The 14,401-nt window shown below is 49.6% G+C and overlaps 1 protein-coding gene across 1 annotated transcript in view; it reads left to right on the plus strand.

The window, feature by feature from the left end:
* The window catches only part of CNGB1 (cyclic nucleotide gated channel subunit beta 1), a 1,326,699-nt gene that overhangs the window by 1,057,578 nt on the left and 254,720 nt on the right, over positions 1-14,401 (plus strand). The gene's annotated exons all lie outside the window — the stretch shown is intronic.

The following is a 14,401-nucleotide window of genomic DNA, read 5'->3' on the forward strand; positions in this document are numbered from 1 at the left end:
ACAAAATCTCATTGCGTTTTTGTATGCTCCAGTGAGATATCAATGGCTCACGTATCTTCCTCAAGATCACAAGTATTGCTTGTGGAAGAATAGGATCCTAAATCATACGAGATTGAAAACATCTTGTGGCAGAACATGCCTTAGTCTGCCTGGTTTAAGCAGAGATGATGGGGCTCACAGTTGACCACTTCCTCTGGGACCTTTGTCCACTGGCACTTTCAACGTCAATGTTTGAATGGGCTATTGTAAAGTCAGATGAGACTCACAACAAGAGGAACATCCTAAGGTCACTCTTTAATTGGCTAATATTTTTGCACACAGGCCTGTGCAGCTTGCTCAAGTGAGACTAAGACTGTAAAGCCCCCTAACACATCCTCTTATTAGCACCTAGCAACATTTGGGTCCACCACTGTTGTCACTGGACCCCCAACAAGGAAACCTACATTCCCTCTCTCACATTGGCTTTACTGAAGCTGTAGAAAAAAGGGTCTAGATGGTGGCATCCAAGAGTCCTAATACTACGACCAAGGAAGAAGAAAACTGGGGCCTCATTACAATCCCTGCTAGAATTCCTGTTTGGATGCAAACAGAGATTTGCACCCAAATTGAGATTCCAAAATGTATGAAAAACCACATCTGTCGTTGTTTAATTTCACAATTTTCACCAGGTAAAACCGATCAGAAATCATGCATGGGAAAAACCACTTGACTTTGCCAGGTAGGTCGCTCCCCCCCACTGCAGCTCCACCTGCTCCCTGAGTGTCTCTGTGCCTTTTTGCTCCTCTGTGCCCCGCTGCCCACTTGCCTTCTGTGACCCGTTCTTGTGTGCCTTTTGCTCCTCTGTGCCTCGCTGCCCACTTGCCTTCTGTGCCCCTTTCTTGTTAGCCTTTTGCTCCTCTGTACCCCGCTGCCCACTTGCCTTCCGTGCCCCCTGTTGTGCCTGCTCGCGCCGCTGCCGTTGCCACTACTGCATGCTCCACGGCCAGCCCCCGCGACCATTTGCTGCCCCCTGCCACCCGCCTCCCGCCTCCCGCCTCCCAGCTGCTCCTCCCTCCCACCTCCCCTTAAAATACCGGCCGCTGGCGCACCTAAGGCAAGCCCGTCTGTGCCCAGCCACGCCCAAACCGTGCCCGGACCGCGCCCGGACCGCGCCCGGACCGCGCCCTGCGCCAGAACCCCTGGCCCTTGCACCAGCCATGAAGACCGCCTCCAATATGACCCCTGCACCCTCATCGCTCTCAACCCAGGACGAACCCCCACCTGCTGCAGGGCCACCCGAAAGCGCACCCACGGTCCCTTTGCCTGCCAGTACTGCAGCTTCTCCTGCATCGAAGACGCAGAGACCCCCGCCACGACAAAACACAACCAGCTCCGATGCATCCTGATCAACACCCTCTCCGCACACACACACACGCCGTCGGGCTCTGGGACCTACTCGACACCGCATCTCCAGACGTCGCTTTCCTGACCGAGACCTGGATGAACGAAGCCTCCTCTCCAGACATCGCCATAGCCATCCCCGACAGATAGAAGATCACCCACAGAGACCGCACCAACGGAGTTGGAGGAGGAATTGCCATCGTCCACAAGAAGACCATCAGGGTCTCAACCAACACTGATGACACTCTCAGCAACACCGAACACATGCACTTCCAGATCCACACGGATCCCAAGACCACCCTAAGAGGCACCCTCATCTACAGACCACCCGGATCCCGACCACAATTCTGCGACACCATCGCCGACTTCATCAGCACGCACACACTGACCTCCTGCGACTACATCCTCCTCGGAGACCTGAACTTCCATCTGAAGAACAACAATGACTGCAACTCCTCTACCCTGATAGACAACCTCGCCAACCTCGGACTGGAAGAGCTTGTCATGGCATCGACCCACATCGCCGGACACACGCTCGACACCATCTTCTCCTCTAGCCCACAAGTCTCCTTCAGCCACGTCTCCGAACCCACCTGGACCAACCGCCACTGCATCCACTTCACCTTCCGGAAACCCGTCGCACATCACCGCACCCTACAGATCCCCCGTCACCGTTGGGGCAAAATCGCCAAAGTACAACTACAGACAAACCTCGCACTCAACCCACCAACCAACCCCTCCAACCCTGACGATGGTGCGCGCACCATCAGATAATGGATGGACGACTGCGCCAACACCTTAGCCCCGCTGAAAAAACAAAACCTCAAAGACACCAGCAAGAGAGCCAACTGGTTCACCCCGGAACTCCTAGCGTCAAAGTGCACCTGCCGGAAGTTGGAGAACATATGGGACAGCGAGAAGTCGCCGGCCAGCCGCGCAGCCCACAAAGACGCCATCCACAACCACCACCACCTCATCAGGACTGCCAAGAGGACCTCCTTCAAAGACCGCCTCGACAACAACGCACACAACAGCAAGGAGCTCTTCAACATCGTGAAGGAACTCTCCAACCCCAGCTCCAACGCCAACGACATCCCGCCATCGCAAGCCCTGTGTGACTCCCTCGCCGCCGCCTTCCACCGCAAGATCGCCGACATCCACGATAGCCTCAACCCCCGGACGACCCTAACAGGCCCTAACATGCCGGAACCACCACACCCCACCGACTACGACCCCCTGACAACCTGGGCCAACGTGAGCATCGAAGACACAATCAAGACCATGAGCACAATCCACACCGGATTGCCATATGACCCTTTTCCACACCACATCTTCAACAAAGCCGGCAGCTTCATCGCACCCCACCTACGCAACATCATCAACCTCTCCTTTGAGACCACGACCTTCCCTGAAAGCTGGAAACACGCCAAGATCAACGCCCTACTGAAGAAACCCAAGGCGGACACGAGCGAACTGAAAAACTTCCGGCCCATCTCCCTGCTTCCGTTCCCAGCTAAGGTCATCGAGAAGATAGTCAATATCCAGCTCACCCGCTACCTCGAAGACAACAGCATCCTGGACCCCTCCCAGTCAGAATTATGCAGCAACCACAGCACCGAGACTGCCCTCATCGCCGCCACAGACGGCATCAGGATCCTACTGGACAACGGCGAGACGGCGCCTTCGACATTGTCTGCCACCGCACACTACGCACACGACTCCGCGACGCAAGGATCCAAGACAAGGCCCTGGAATGGACCTCATCCTTCCTCTCCGGCAGAACCCAGAGAGTCCGCCTCCCCCCGTTCCGATCCGGAGCCTCCGAGATCATCTGCGGCATCCCGCAGGGATCCTTCCTCAGCCCAACGCTATTCAAGGTCTACATGGCTCCTCTCGCACGCATCGCCCAACATCACAACCTCAACATAATCTCCTACGCCGACGACACGTAACTGATCCTCCCCCTCACCAAGTACCCTCTCACCGCCAAATCCAACCTCCACCAAGGAATGAAGGCCGTCGTCGACTGGATGGAGGATAGCTGTCTTAAGCTGAACACAGACAAGACGGAGATCCTCATCCTCGGGCCCAACCCCTCAGCATGGGACGACTCCTGGTGGCCCGCATCGCTGGGGACCCCCCCCCCGCACCCACCAACCATGCACGCAACCTGGGAGTTATCCTCGACTCAAAACTCACCATGACCAAACAAGTCAACGCTGTCTCCTCCACCTGCTTCAACACCCTCTGTATGCTCCGCAAGATCTACATATGGATTCCGACAGACACAAGGAAAACCCAGGCCCTAGTCAGCAGCAGACTCGACTACGGAAACGCCCTCTACGCCGGAGCCCCGACCAAGCTCATCAACAGACTACAAAGAATCCAGAATGCCTCTGCACGCCTGATCCTCGATGTCCCGGGCCACAACCACATCACCCCCCACCTGAGGAACCTGCACCGGCTCCCTGTCGACAAAAGAATCTCCTTCAAGCTCCTAATCCACGCACACAAGGCACTCCACAAGACCGGCCCAGCCTATCTCAACAGTCGACTCTCCTTCTACGTACCCAACAGGAAACTCCGCTCCTCAAACCTCTCCCTGGCTACCGTCCCACGCATCCGTAGAACCATAGCTAAAACTATCTTCGCGCTAGTGAAGGAGCTTACTAAACCACCTGTCGGGACTAATAACATCATAGTGTCTGACTTACAATGTGAAAATCTGGCGCACTTTTTTATCAACAAAGTTCAAGGGATCTATAATACATTCAATCCTGGAGGCCCGTCTATGACTTATAGATCTGTCACAGATCCACCAGATCTTCCCTATTCCCTCGTAACTCTTCCACACATCTCTCAGACAGATATGGAACTCCTGACTTTAAGAATTAAATCGGGGTCCCCGGAAGATCCTGTCAAACCAGAGATGTTTAGATTGTGTCAGAACTCCATCATGACGGAAGGGGGAACTGATTAACAAATCTCTGCAGTCAGCCACTATCCCAAAATCGTAGAAGCACGCCAAGGTGATCCCCTTGTTAAAAAAACCCACCCTGGACTCTTCCAAGCCAGAAAGCTTCCGGCCTATCTCCTTGCTTCCGTACTTGGCCAAAGTTACGGAGGCTCATGTAAACTCCATTTTGACGGGTTTCTTGGAGACTAACAGGATCTTGGAGGAGTCTCAGAATGGATTCCGTGCCAAACATAGCACGGAGTCGGCCTTACTGGCCGTTATGGAACATCTAAGGGTGGCACAGGACATGGGCAGCACCTCAGCTGTGGTGCTGCTGGATTTGAGCGCGGCGTTTGACACCGTTTCCCATGGGATCCTGCTTAGGAGACCGTGGGAGATAGGTGTCAGAGATGAAGCTCTTGACTGGTTTGTGTCATTTCTATCTGACCGTTCCTTCCAGGTTCATGCTCCCCCATACTCATCCAGCAGTTATCCATTAGGCTGCGGTGTCCCACAGGGCTCTGCCCTCAGCCCCACACTGTTTAATGTGTATTTCCGCCCCTTGGCCATAAAGGCCAGGGAACGTAACATCAAATTAATATCCTATGCGGATGATACGCAACTGATTTTTACCTTTTTCTAATAACACCATGGGAGATCAAGCCAAATTTCAAGAGGACATATTGGCCATTTCCAGCTGGCTAACAGAGAACTGCCTTCAGTTAAATTCATCTAAGACTGAAGTCCTCCTTATTGGCACTGATACTCAAAAGTGGGATGAGCGGTGGTGGCCCCCTACATTGGGCCCCCCTCCCACGCCCAAGAGGGAAGTTAAAAATCTGGGCGTGATTCTAGATGACGCACTCACCCTGGATTCCCACGCAAAAAGAGTCGCTGGTACTTGTTATGGTCGCCTGCGCTCTTTGAAACCTATCCTCGGCTTCTTTGAACCTTCCATCCGTCAGACAATTGTCCAAGCTATGGTCTTATCCCATCTAGACTATTGTAATGTTCTTATGCTTGGGTCCAATCTGACAGTCGTTAATAGACTACAAAGAGCCCAGAACGCTGCAGCCCGTACTTTGTTCGGTCTGCCGAAACGTTGCCACACTTCTCAGGTCTTACGTAGACTCCATTGGCTGCCCGTCAAACAGCGCATTCAATTTAAAGCCTTGTGTGTTATTCACAGAATGTTGCATTGTCTAGGTCCCCAAATCTTGCAAGGAATTTGTTCCTTTTATGTCCTGCCACGTGCCCTCCGCTCTGCGGACCTTTCCCTTGCCTGTACCATCAAGATCCGGAGGTGCAGAGCTGGAGGCCGATCTTTTAAGTTTCTGGGCCCAAAACTCTGGAACTCTATCCCTCTGGATGTGCGCTCCATCACTAATCACCTTCATTTTCGAAAACACGTTAAAACTTGGTTGTTTTCCTCTATCTAGGGCTCCTTTTGAGCAGGTACTTTACCGTATCCCTCTGGGTGTTATGTAATTGGGCTTGTCTGCAAGCGCTGGGACGCCTCGTTGCTGGGGTAGCCATGCGCTATATAAGCGTATTATAACATAACATAACATAGCCGTAGGCAAATCCTTCTCTCACCCTGCCGCCAAGACCTGGAACACCCTCCCCCTCATCCTACGACAAACCGAAGACCTACTAACCTTCAGGAGACAACTCAAGACCTGGCTGTTCGACCAGTACCAACAGCACCACCCATCTCCTAACCTTAGCGCCTTTAAACCCTTGCAGGTATGTAGTGCGCTTTACAAATTATTTGATTGAATGCTTGATTCTGAGTTTTCACTCCTTGGAAAGGGCAAAAGCATGTGCTTTAATGGTGTATCCCCAGTCTGAGGCACAAAACTCAGTTTTTTGTGGCAATATCAACTTGTGAGTACTGCACTGGGTGGCATCAGTATTTAATGGGTGCATGTTACATCCAAGGATTAAGCAGCATTTGTAATATGGCCCTTGGCAGGATAGTTTGGTTGCAGAGTTTTAAAGAATCTTTATTTCTGGGGAGAGTGATGTTGAGCCCATTAGTGGATTTGTTCACCACATCACTAAAAGTAGACACATTATCCATTGGTACTTTCATTGACAGAAAACCTCAAGAACTAGTATACTGGTACCCTTCTGAATTGGGCTCTGAGAAGGATGGCAATGGTCTGATGTTGTATTCCCTGGAGTGGGATCTACCCTTACCTTGATTGACTGCACATGTGGATCTAGATGGTTGAATATACTTTATGTTGGCTTGTCCCTTTAGCTAGAACAAGTGTGCTGTGTTTGAGTGGGTCGGTGATAACACTGGGATCTGTGTGGGAAGTTCCTGTTTTTTTCAAATCTGTTTTTATTGGTTTTTCTGCAGTGGTTAGATAATAATGTACTATCGAATCCAATATGTTTTCTCAGATACGTTCTCAGATGCTATCTGAAGTAGGGTGATTAAAGCTGCAAGACATTTAGTTAGCTTTACATTGTAATTGTGCAGCATAGTTACAGTACCTTCTGTTGGGAGGGAATAGCCCTCTGCAAGGTAATGGGTGTTTGCCCCTGCACTGAGAGCACAACTTTGTCTGGATCCCTAACGCTGATTTTTGTTGTCTTAGGCAAACACGGATCATGTATGTACGTACGCCATGAGTTAGGCCAGTCTCAAGGAATGTGTTCTTGTTTGACCAGGAGGGGAACTTAAAGTGCAACCCTCAAAGTGGTGGAAGGCTACTGCCTTCACCTAGACTTAAGAAGCATGAGCGCGGTGGTGGCAGCAAGTTCCACTGCTGCGTGCTAAACTCACCCTTGGCCTACATCAATTAGAAGAAAAGTGCTGCACTGCGCAGGAGTGAGGTTGTATGTGTGCCAGGGAAGGGTATAGTACAGGGATAGAGCAGTGCTTTGCAGTGCATTCATGGTGATTGCGTATACTGTGTGTATGAATATCAGAGAGGAATACATTACATGGGAGATGTACTGCTGTGCACGCGCAATGAAAGCATGTGCTAAGTGTATGTATGCCTGCAAGAAGTACAATACCAGAAGAGTAAAGTGTGCAGCACGCGCACAGTCAGTGTGTGTGTTTGCAAATAGCACACCACTGCTCAATACAGAAAAGATACATTACTGACCAGTGTGCACAAAGTGATTGTGTGTGTTGAATATATGTGTGCCGAGGGTGGCACAATGTATGGAGGTGACAGTACTGGACAGTATGTGTGCTGTGTATAGTACATTACATGGAGGACCCTGGGAAGCCCAGACCTGCCTGGTGATGATATGACGAGTAGAGCAATACTTCAAAAAACTTGCTGGTGCAACATCTAGTACCAGACACAAGTCGCAACCACCATACTTGCAGAATTTGCAATGATTTGAACAATGTACTCCAGTTTGCCCTTTATATTCCTTTATTCCAATTTAAACATGGTTACCACGTTTTGCGCAGAGGCTGCGTGATTCCAGGCTGCAAAAATGCCCATCCAGCCCTTTATTTGCAGCCCGTCAGAATACACGTTATTCCTGAGTTTTCACCCAATGCATATTGGGCTTAAAAAAGCCCTTTGTCAGGGGTATATATTATAAAAAAAAGCCCATCAGTAACCACAGTCTATTGCCCAAAAGCACACAGGAACAAGAAACATTCAGTAAACTAAACGCACGAACCATCAAGTGTGTGCCCCTAAAAAACAATTTCAATCTGCTTTTGCCTCTAAAGCCTCTTTATCAGTGATCTACACATTTTTTGCCTAAAAACGTTTTCTAAATATAAACAGGCCCTGTCCTTATCACTCCCTTCAAATGCCAATGTTAAAAACAAAATACAATTCCCCATGCTAAATTTACTCTGTGAAAAAAACCAAGTGCTCAAATCCCCAACCCACCAACAATAAACTCACTGTGCTCCGATTTTATAATCTAAATCTGCTAGCACCAACGCTATGATATCTGATAAAATGCACTCCATTCTACAGTTCACATTCGTCAGTATTTATTGGTGGTGGTGGTATACGTGGTGGTATTGGTGGTGGTATTGGTGGTGGTGGTGGTGGAGGTGGTGGTATTGATGGTGGTGGTATTGGTGGGGGTATTTGTGGTGATATGGGTGGTGGTGGTAGTGGTGGTGTATTGGTGGTGGTAGTGGTGGTATTGGTGGTGGTATTAGTTGTGGTGGTGGTATTGGTGGTGGTGATATTGGTGGTATTGGTTAGGGTGGTGTTAGTAGTGGTATTGGTGGTGGTGGTGGTGGTATTGGTGGTGCTGATATTAGTGGTGGTGGAGATATTAGTTGTGGTGGAGGTATTAGTGTTGGTATTGGTGTTTGTGGTGGTGGTATTGGCGGTAATGGTGGTGGCATTGGTGGTGGTATTGGAGGTGGTATTAGTGGTATTGATGGTGGTATTGGTGGAGGTTGTATTGGTGGTGGTATTGTTGGTGGTGGTGTTGGTGGTGGTATTGGTGGTGGTATTGTTTTGGTGGTGTATTGATGGTGGAAGTATTGGTGGTGGTGGTATTGGTGGTGGTGGTGGTGGTGGTATTGGTGGTGGTGGTGCTAGTGGTATTAGTGGTGGTGGTATTGGTGGCGTTGATTGTGGTATTGGCAGTGGTGGTGGTATTGTTGGTGGTATTGGTAGTGGTGGTATTACTGGAGGTGGTGGTATTGATTGTGGTGATATGGATGGTGGTAGCATTGGTGGTGGTATTGGTGTTGGTGGTGATGGTACTGGTATTGGTGGTGGTGGTATTGGTGGTGGTGGAGGTATTGGTGGTGGTATTTGTGGTGGGGTATTGGAGGTGGTGTTATTGTTGATACTGGTATTGGTGATGGTGGTATTTGTGGTGGTGTTGGTACTGGTGGTGGTATTGGTGGTGGTGGTGGTGGTATTGGTTGTGGTATTGGTGGTGGTGGTATTAGTGGTGGTATTGGTGGTGGTATTGGTGGTGGTAGTGGTGGTATTGGTGGTGGTATTGGTATTGGTATTGGTATTGGGTGTGGTGGTATTGGTGGGCATGGTATTGGTGGTGGTGATATTGGTGGTGGAGGTATTGGTGGTGGTATTGGTGGTCGTTGTTGTATTGGTGGTGGTATTAGTGGTGGTATTGGTGATGGTGATAGTGGTATTGGTGGTGGTATTGGTGGTGGTGGTGGTATTGGTTTTGGAGGTATTGATATTGGTGGTGGTATTAGTGGTGGTGGTGGTGGTATTGGTGATATTGGTGGTGGTGGTGGTGGTGGTATTAGTGGTGGTGGTGATATTGAAGGTGGTGGTATTGATATTGGTGGTGGTGGTATTGGTGGTGGGGGTATTGATATTGGTGGTATTGAATTGGTTGTGGTGGTATTTGTGGTGGTGGTGGTATTGGTGGTATTGGTGGTGGTATTGGTGGTGGGGGGGGTGGAGGTGGTGGTATTGATGGTGGTGGTGGTATTGGTGGTGGTGGGGGTATTTGTGGTGGTATGGGTGGTGGTGGTATTGGTGGTGTTAGTGATATTGGTGGTATTAGTGGTGGTGGTGGTATTGGTGGTGTTAGTAATATTGGTGGTATTGGTGGGGGTGGTGTTAGTAGTGGTATTGGTGGTGGTGGTATTGGTGGTGCTGGTATTAGTGGTGATGGAGATATTAGTTGTGGTGGAGGTATTAGTGGTGGTATTGGTCTTTGTGGTGGTGGTATTGGCGGTAATGGCGGTGGTATTGGTTTGGTGGTGTATTGATGGTGGAAGTATTGGTGGTGGTGTTTGTGATATTGGTGGTGGTGGTGGTGGTGCTAGTGGTATTAGTGGTGGTGGTATTGGTGGCGTTGATTGTGGTATTGGCAGTGGTATTGGTGGTGGTGGTATTGGCGGTGGTGGTGGCATTGGTGGTGGTGGTGGTATTGGTAGTGGTGGTATTGGTGCAGGTGGTGGTATTGATTGTGGTGATATGGATGGTGGTAGCATTGGTGGTGGTATTGGTGGTATTAGTGGTGGTGTTGTTAGAAAAACAGGCTTTTGAAAACAACCCGTCAGGTTGCCTTAGTACAAATGACATGTAAGAAAGATGTGATGTTGTCAGCTTCAGCCCCTTTAGCACAGGATTATGTTCTACCTGGAATTCCAATGACTTTCGCTAATCATTTCTAAATCCATTTTAAAACAGACACGAGATAATGCCGGGTTAAAGTGATTGAAAGCAAGCGCCCCTGTTATGAGGGAGGCCGTGCTGCTTAAAAAACCCAAGCGGTTTCAGCTGAAGCAGCGCATGTCTGGCATTCAGTAAGAGAAACTCAATAAAGTAAATAATGCTTACAGACTAAATAACAGGTCACATGTAACAACCGAAGTAAAAGGGCCAGTCGCCATGGGAGGGTACAAATAAGGACAAGGCGGTACTAAGGAGGGACTAACAAGCCTATTAACAAATCTGAAGGCAGCATTTACGAAAGACAATGACACAAGCCAATGAAAAATATGGGAGGAGAGTGGGCGTGACTTGTCTCCCATACTCTACTACAGCAGTTTCGTAGAGTGAGTGGGCTCAACCAAAGAATGTAGATTTCCCATTTTCAGCTGCACCTCACATAGTAAGGTAGCTCACTAAGATAAGCTCTTGCTACTGAAATACTTTATACAGTTCATTGATCACATGTTCAAATCACATGAGGGGTGTATTTTTTTAGTCATTAAATACATGTAAAAGCTTGTAAAGGTGCCCTGAGCTCAGCTACAAGGTAGACAGCTGTCAAAATCATTCTGCATTCCCAGACATGTTTTGCCCTCTTAGGATCTTGTAAGTGTGACGTAGGCTGTGCTTATTTTGAACCCGTGGTTGCAGGTGGAGCCCTCTTGGTCTCTTTTTGAGGAACCCGCACTCATTTTACATCAGATGCCAACCCAGTACAAGAGAGAGAAAAAGGCATTAAAGGGGGAAAGAAGGGCTGAGAGAAATGTGGGAAAAGAGTGTAAACAGGGGGAAACAGAGCCTAAAATGATCCTGCAAGAGTGATTAAACCCCTGTGAGGATGGAATACCTCCAGCATGACCTTGCTGCACAACCTCCTAGACCTCTCCGCGGCATTCGACACTGTCTGCCACCGCACCCTAGTACAGCGCCTCAGCAACGTCGGAATCCAGGACAAGGCGCTGGAATGGATCATCTCCTTCCTCGACGGAAGAACACAGAGAGTCCGCCTACCACCGTACAAGTCAGAGGCCTCCGAAGTCATCTGCGGCGTCCCTCAAGGGTCATCTCTGAGCCCCACCCTCTTCAACGTCTACATGAGCCCCCTCGCGGCCATCGTACGCAAACACAACCTCAGCATAATCTCCTACGCCGACGACACCCAGCTGATCCTCTCCCTGACCAACGACCCCGCCTCCGCCAGAGCCAACCTGCACGAAGGGATGAAAGAGGTAGCCGAGTGGATGACGACCAGCCGCCTGAAACTGAACTCTGACAAGACGGAGGTCCTCATCCTGGGCTCTTCACCCTCCGCCTGGGACGACTCCTGGTGGCCTCCCGCCCTGGGCACCGCACCCAAACCGACAGACCATGCACGCAACCTGGGCTTCATCCTGGACTCCTCCCTCTCCATGACCAGGCAAGTCAACAACGTCTCCTCGGCGTGCTTCAACATCCTACGCATGCTACGAAAGATCTTCTGGTGGATCCCCTCCGAGACCAGGAAGACCGTCACCCAGGCCCTCGTCACCAGCCGACTGGACTACGGCAACGCCCTCTACGCCGGTACCACCGCCAAGCTCCAGAAGAGACTCCAGCGGATCCAGAACGCCTCAGCCAGACTCATCCTCGACATCCCACGAACCAGCCACATCACCGGACATCTGAGAGACCTCCACTGGCTCCCCGTCAACAAAAGAATCACCTTCCGCCTCCTCACCCACGCACACAAAGCCCTACACAACCAGGGTCCGAGCTACCTCAACAGCCGAATCAACTTCTACGCTCCCAATCGCCACCTCCGATCAGCCAACCACGCCCTCGCCGCCGTCCCCCACATCCGAAGAGCGACTACGGGAGGAAGGTCCTTCTCCTACCTGGCCGCCAAGACCTGGAACTCCCTCCCTCCCGACCTGCGCCTGACCCAAGACCACCTCGCCTTCAGGAAGAAGCTGAAGACCTGGCTGTTCGAGCAGTAGCGGCACCCCCTCCACCCCCCCCCCCCCCCCCCCCCCAGCGCCTTGAGACCCTACGGGTAGTTAGCGCGCTATATAAGTATCACTGATTGATTGATTGAACCTATTGCAGGACTTTCTTTTCTCAACACCTTTAAACAGAGTATTGGGAGCGGCTCTTGTGAGTTGTCACCTGGTGCCTCTTGAACAACATGTTTGCAGTCAAACACTGATCCCAGTTCATGTGCCTGGTTTCTGCAAATAAACGGCTATTGTTTTGTTCTTGGGGTCCTAGACTAAGCTCACCTTACCTGTCATTTTATGCATTATGACGAAGCATGACATCCTTATACCCATGCTTGACTTCACTGTCATCATTGTGGGCCCTTAGCCATGGAATTTTTTCAGTGTAACAAGACCTCCTGTACCCATTAGCATAGTCGACTAACTGAAATACAAAGCTGATGGGTAGAATGTTTGCAAAAGCATCAACAACCGATGGTTACTTATGTCGCATTCCAGCCGATTGATTTTTTTATGTCACATTCCATTCCATTGGATTTTCTGTTGCCCACTATGCCCCTTCAGATGGGGACCAGGCATATGAACCTCAGACTTGCTGGTGCTCCAGTAGGATTAGTCCAAACTGAACTACCAGGTCTGATCACTCTAGACGAAACAGTTCTTGGGTTGCTTGCGTTCCCATCCAGAAGGGATGTTCCCAGGCATTTTAGCTGGGCTATTTCTATTGGAGCAGGACCAAGTCTGGATTGGATATTGCTCATCCTTTTTGTGGTAAAATACCGTGCAGAGTAACTGCACCATAGTCAAACCCCAAACTGCTTCACTATATTTGCTCAGCATTTGTCAAGAGTCACAACTTTTACACAGAAACAAAGTGAAGGAGAGGCCAGTAGATAAAATGATTAGAACATGAGCACACAATTGGGTGAAGTGAGAATGTTGGAATAAGAACTCAGTCTTCTCATTCTACAGTCTGTAACAAATTGAACACTACACGATACATTCTCATGGAATTCAGGATCCAGGAGCATCCCAGTCATGGTCGCAGGAAATCACTTTCGCAAATCTGTCTGACCGGACTCTCCACCTCTCCTCCTCTTATACATAAGAAATAATAGCTACCAAGAGGGCTCAAGCAAGTGAGAGTCTTCTCACTGCCATCTGCGGGTCACACCTTAAAATCTCAGGCGGGAAAATCATTTTTTGAGATCCTTCTGAAGTTGTTGAACTGAGTACTGCAGAATAAGATACTAGAAACATGCATTATTTACATTGCTTAAAAACGAGAAACCTGCATGAAGCACATTAAACACCCAATAATGCCCGTGGATGTGTTCCCCTGACTACCCTTCATGGATGGGCCTAAATCCGTCCTGACAGTCAAAACCCCTTCTTGCTTGTTCCTTTCTTGTGGGCCTATGTTACTCTTTTGCCACTCAGACCTCAATCATATGTCTTCCTTTAATTCTGATGGGCCTGGTAACCGGAGTTATGGAGTCCATTGAAGTGATGTTATTTCACACTGAGGTTTCAGCTGCTGAAACAGACAAAATCTCTGTAAAACACTGAGCGAAACCATGCAGGAATCTGTGCGGAAACAATAATTCCTTCCTAATGGTCCCCAAAATCTCAAAATCATCTTTCTTCCCCACCCTGTCATTACCAGGCACATGTTAACCCTCCATTCTAAAGAATCTTCATACAGGTATCTAACTTCATCACCACCGCACATCACGACCATCTGTCTTCCATTCTCATAGTACTGAACCTTTCTGCCACCTTCAACACTGTTTGATCATGATACAGCACTCTCCTTTACATCCTCGCTCGTACCTCCTTCACCTCCTACTGCAATGACCTCTGTACCCATCCCATACTCAGTGTGTGTACTACAAGGATCAGTCCGTGGCTCGATTCTACTCTCAAAATACACC

Source organism: Lissotriton vulgaris, chromosome 12 (genome assembly GCF_964263255.1).
Source record: "Lissotriton vulgaris chromosome 12, aLisVul1.2, whole genome shotgun sequence".
Taxonomy (NCBI): Eukaryota; Metazoa; Chordata; class Amphibia; order Caudata; family Salamandridae; genus Lissotriton; species Lissotriton vulgaris.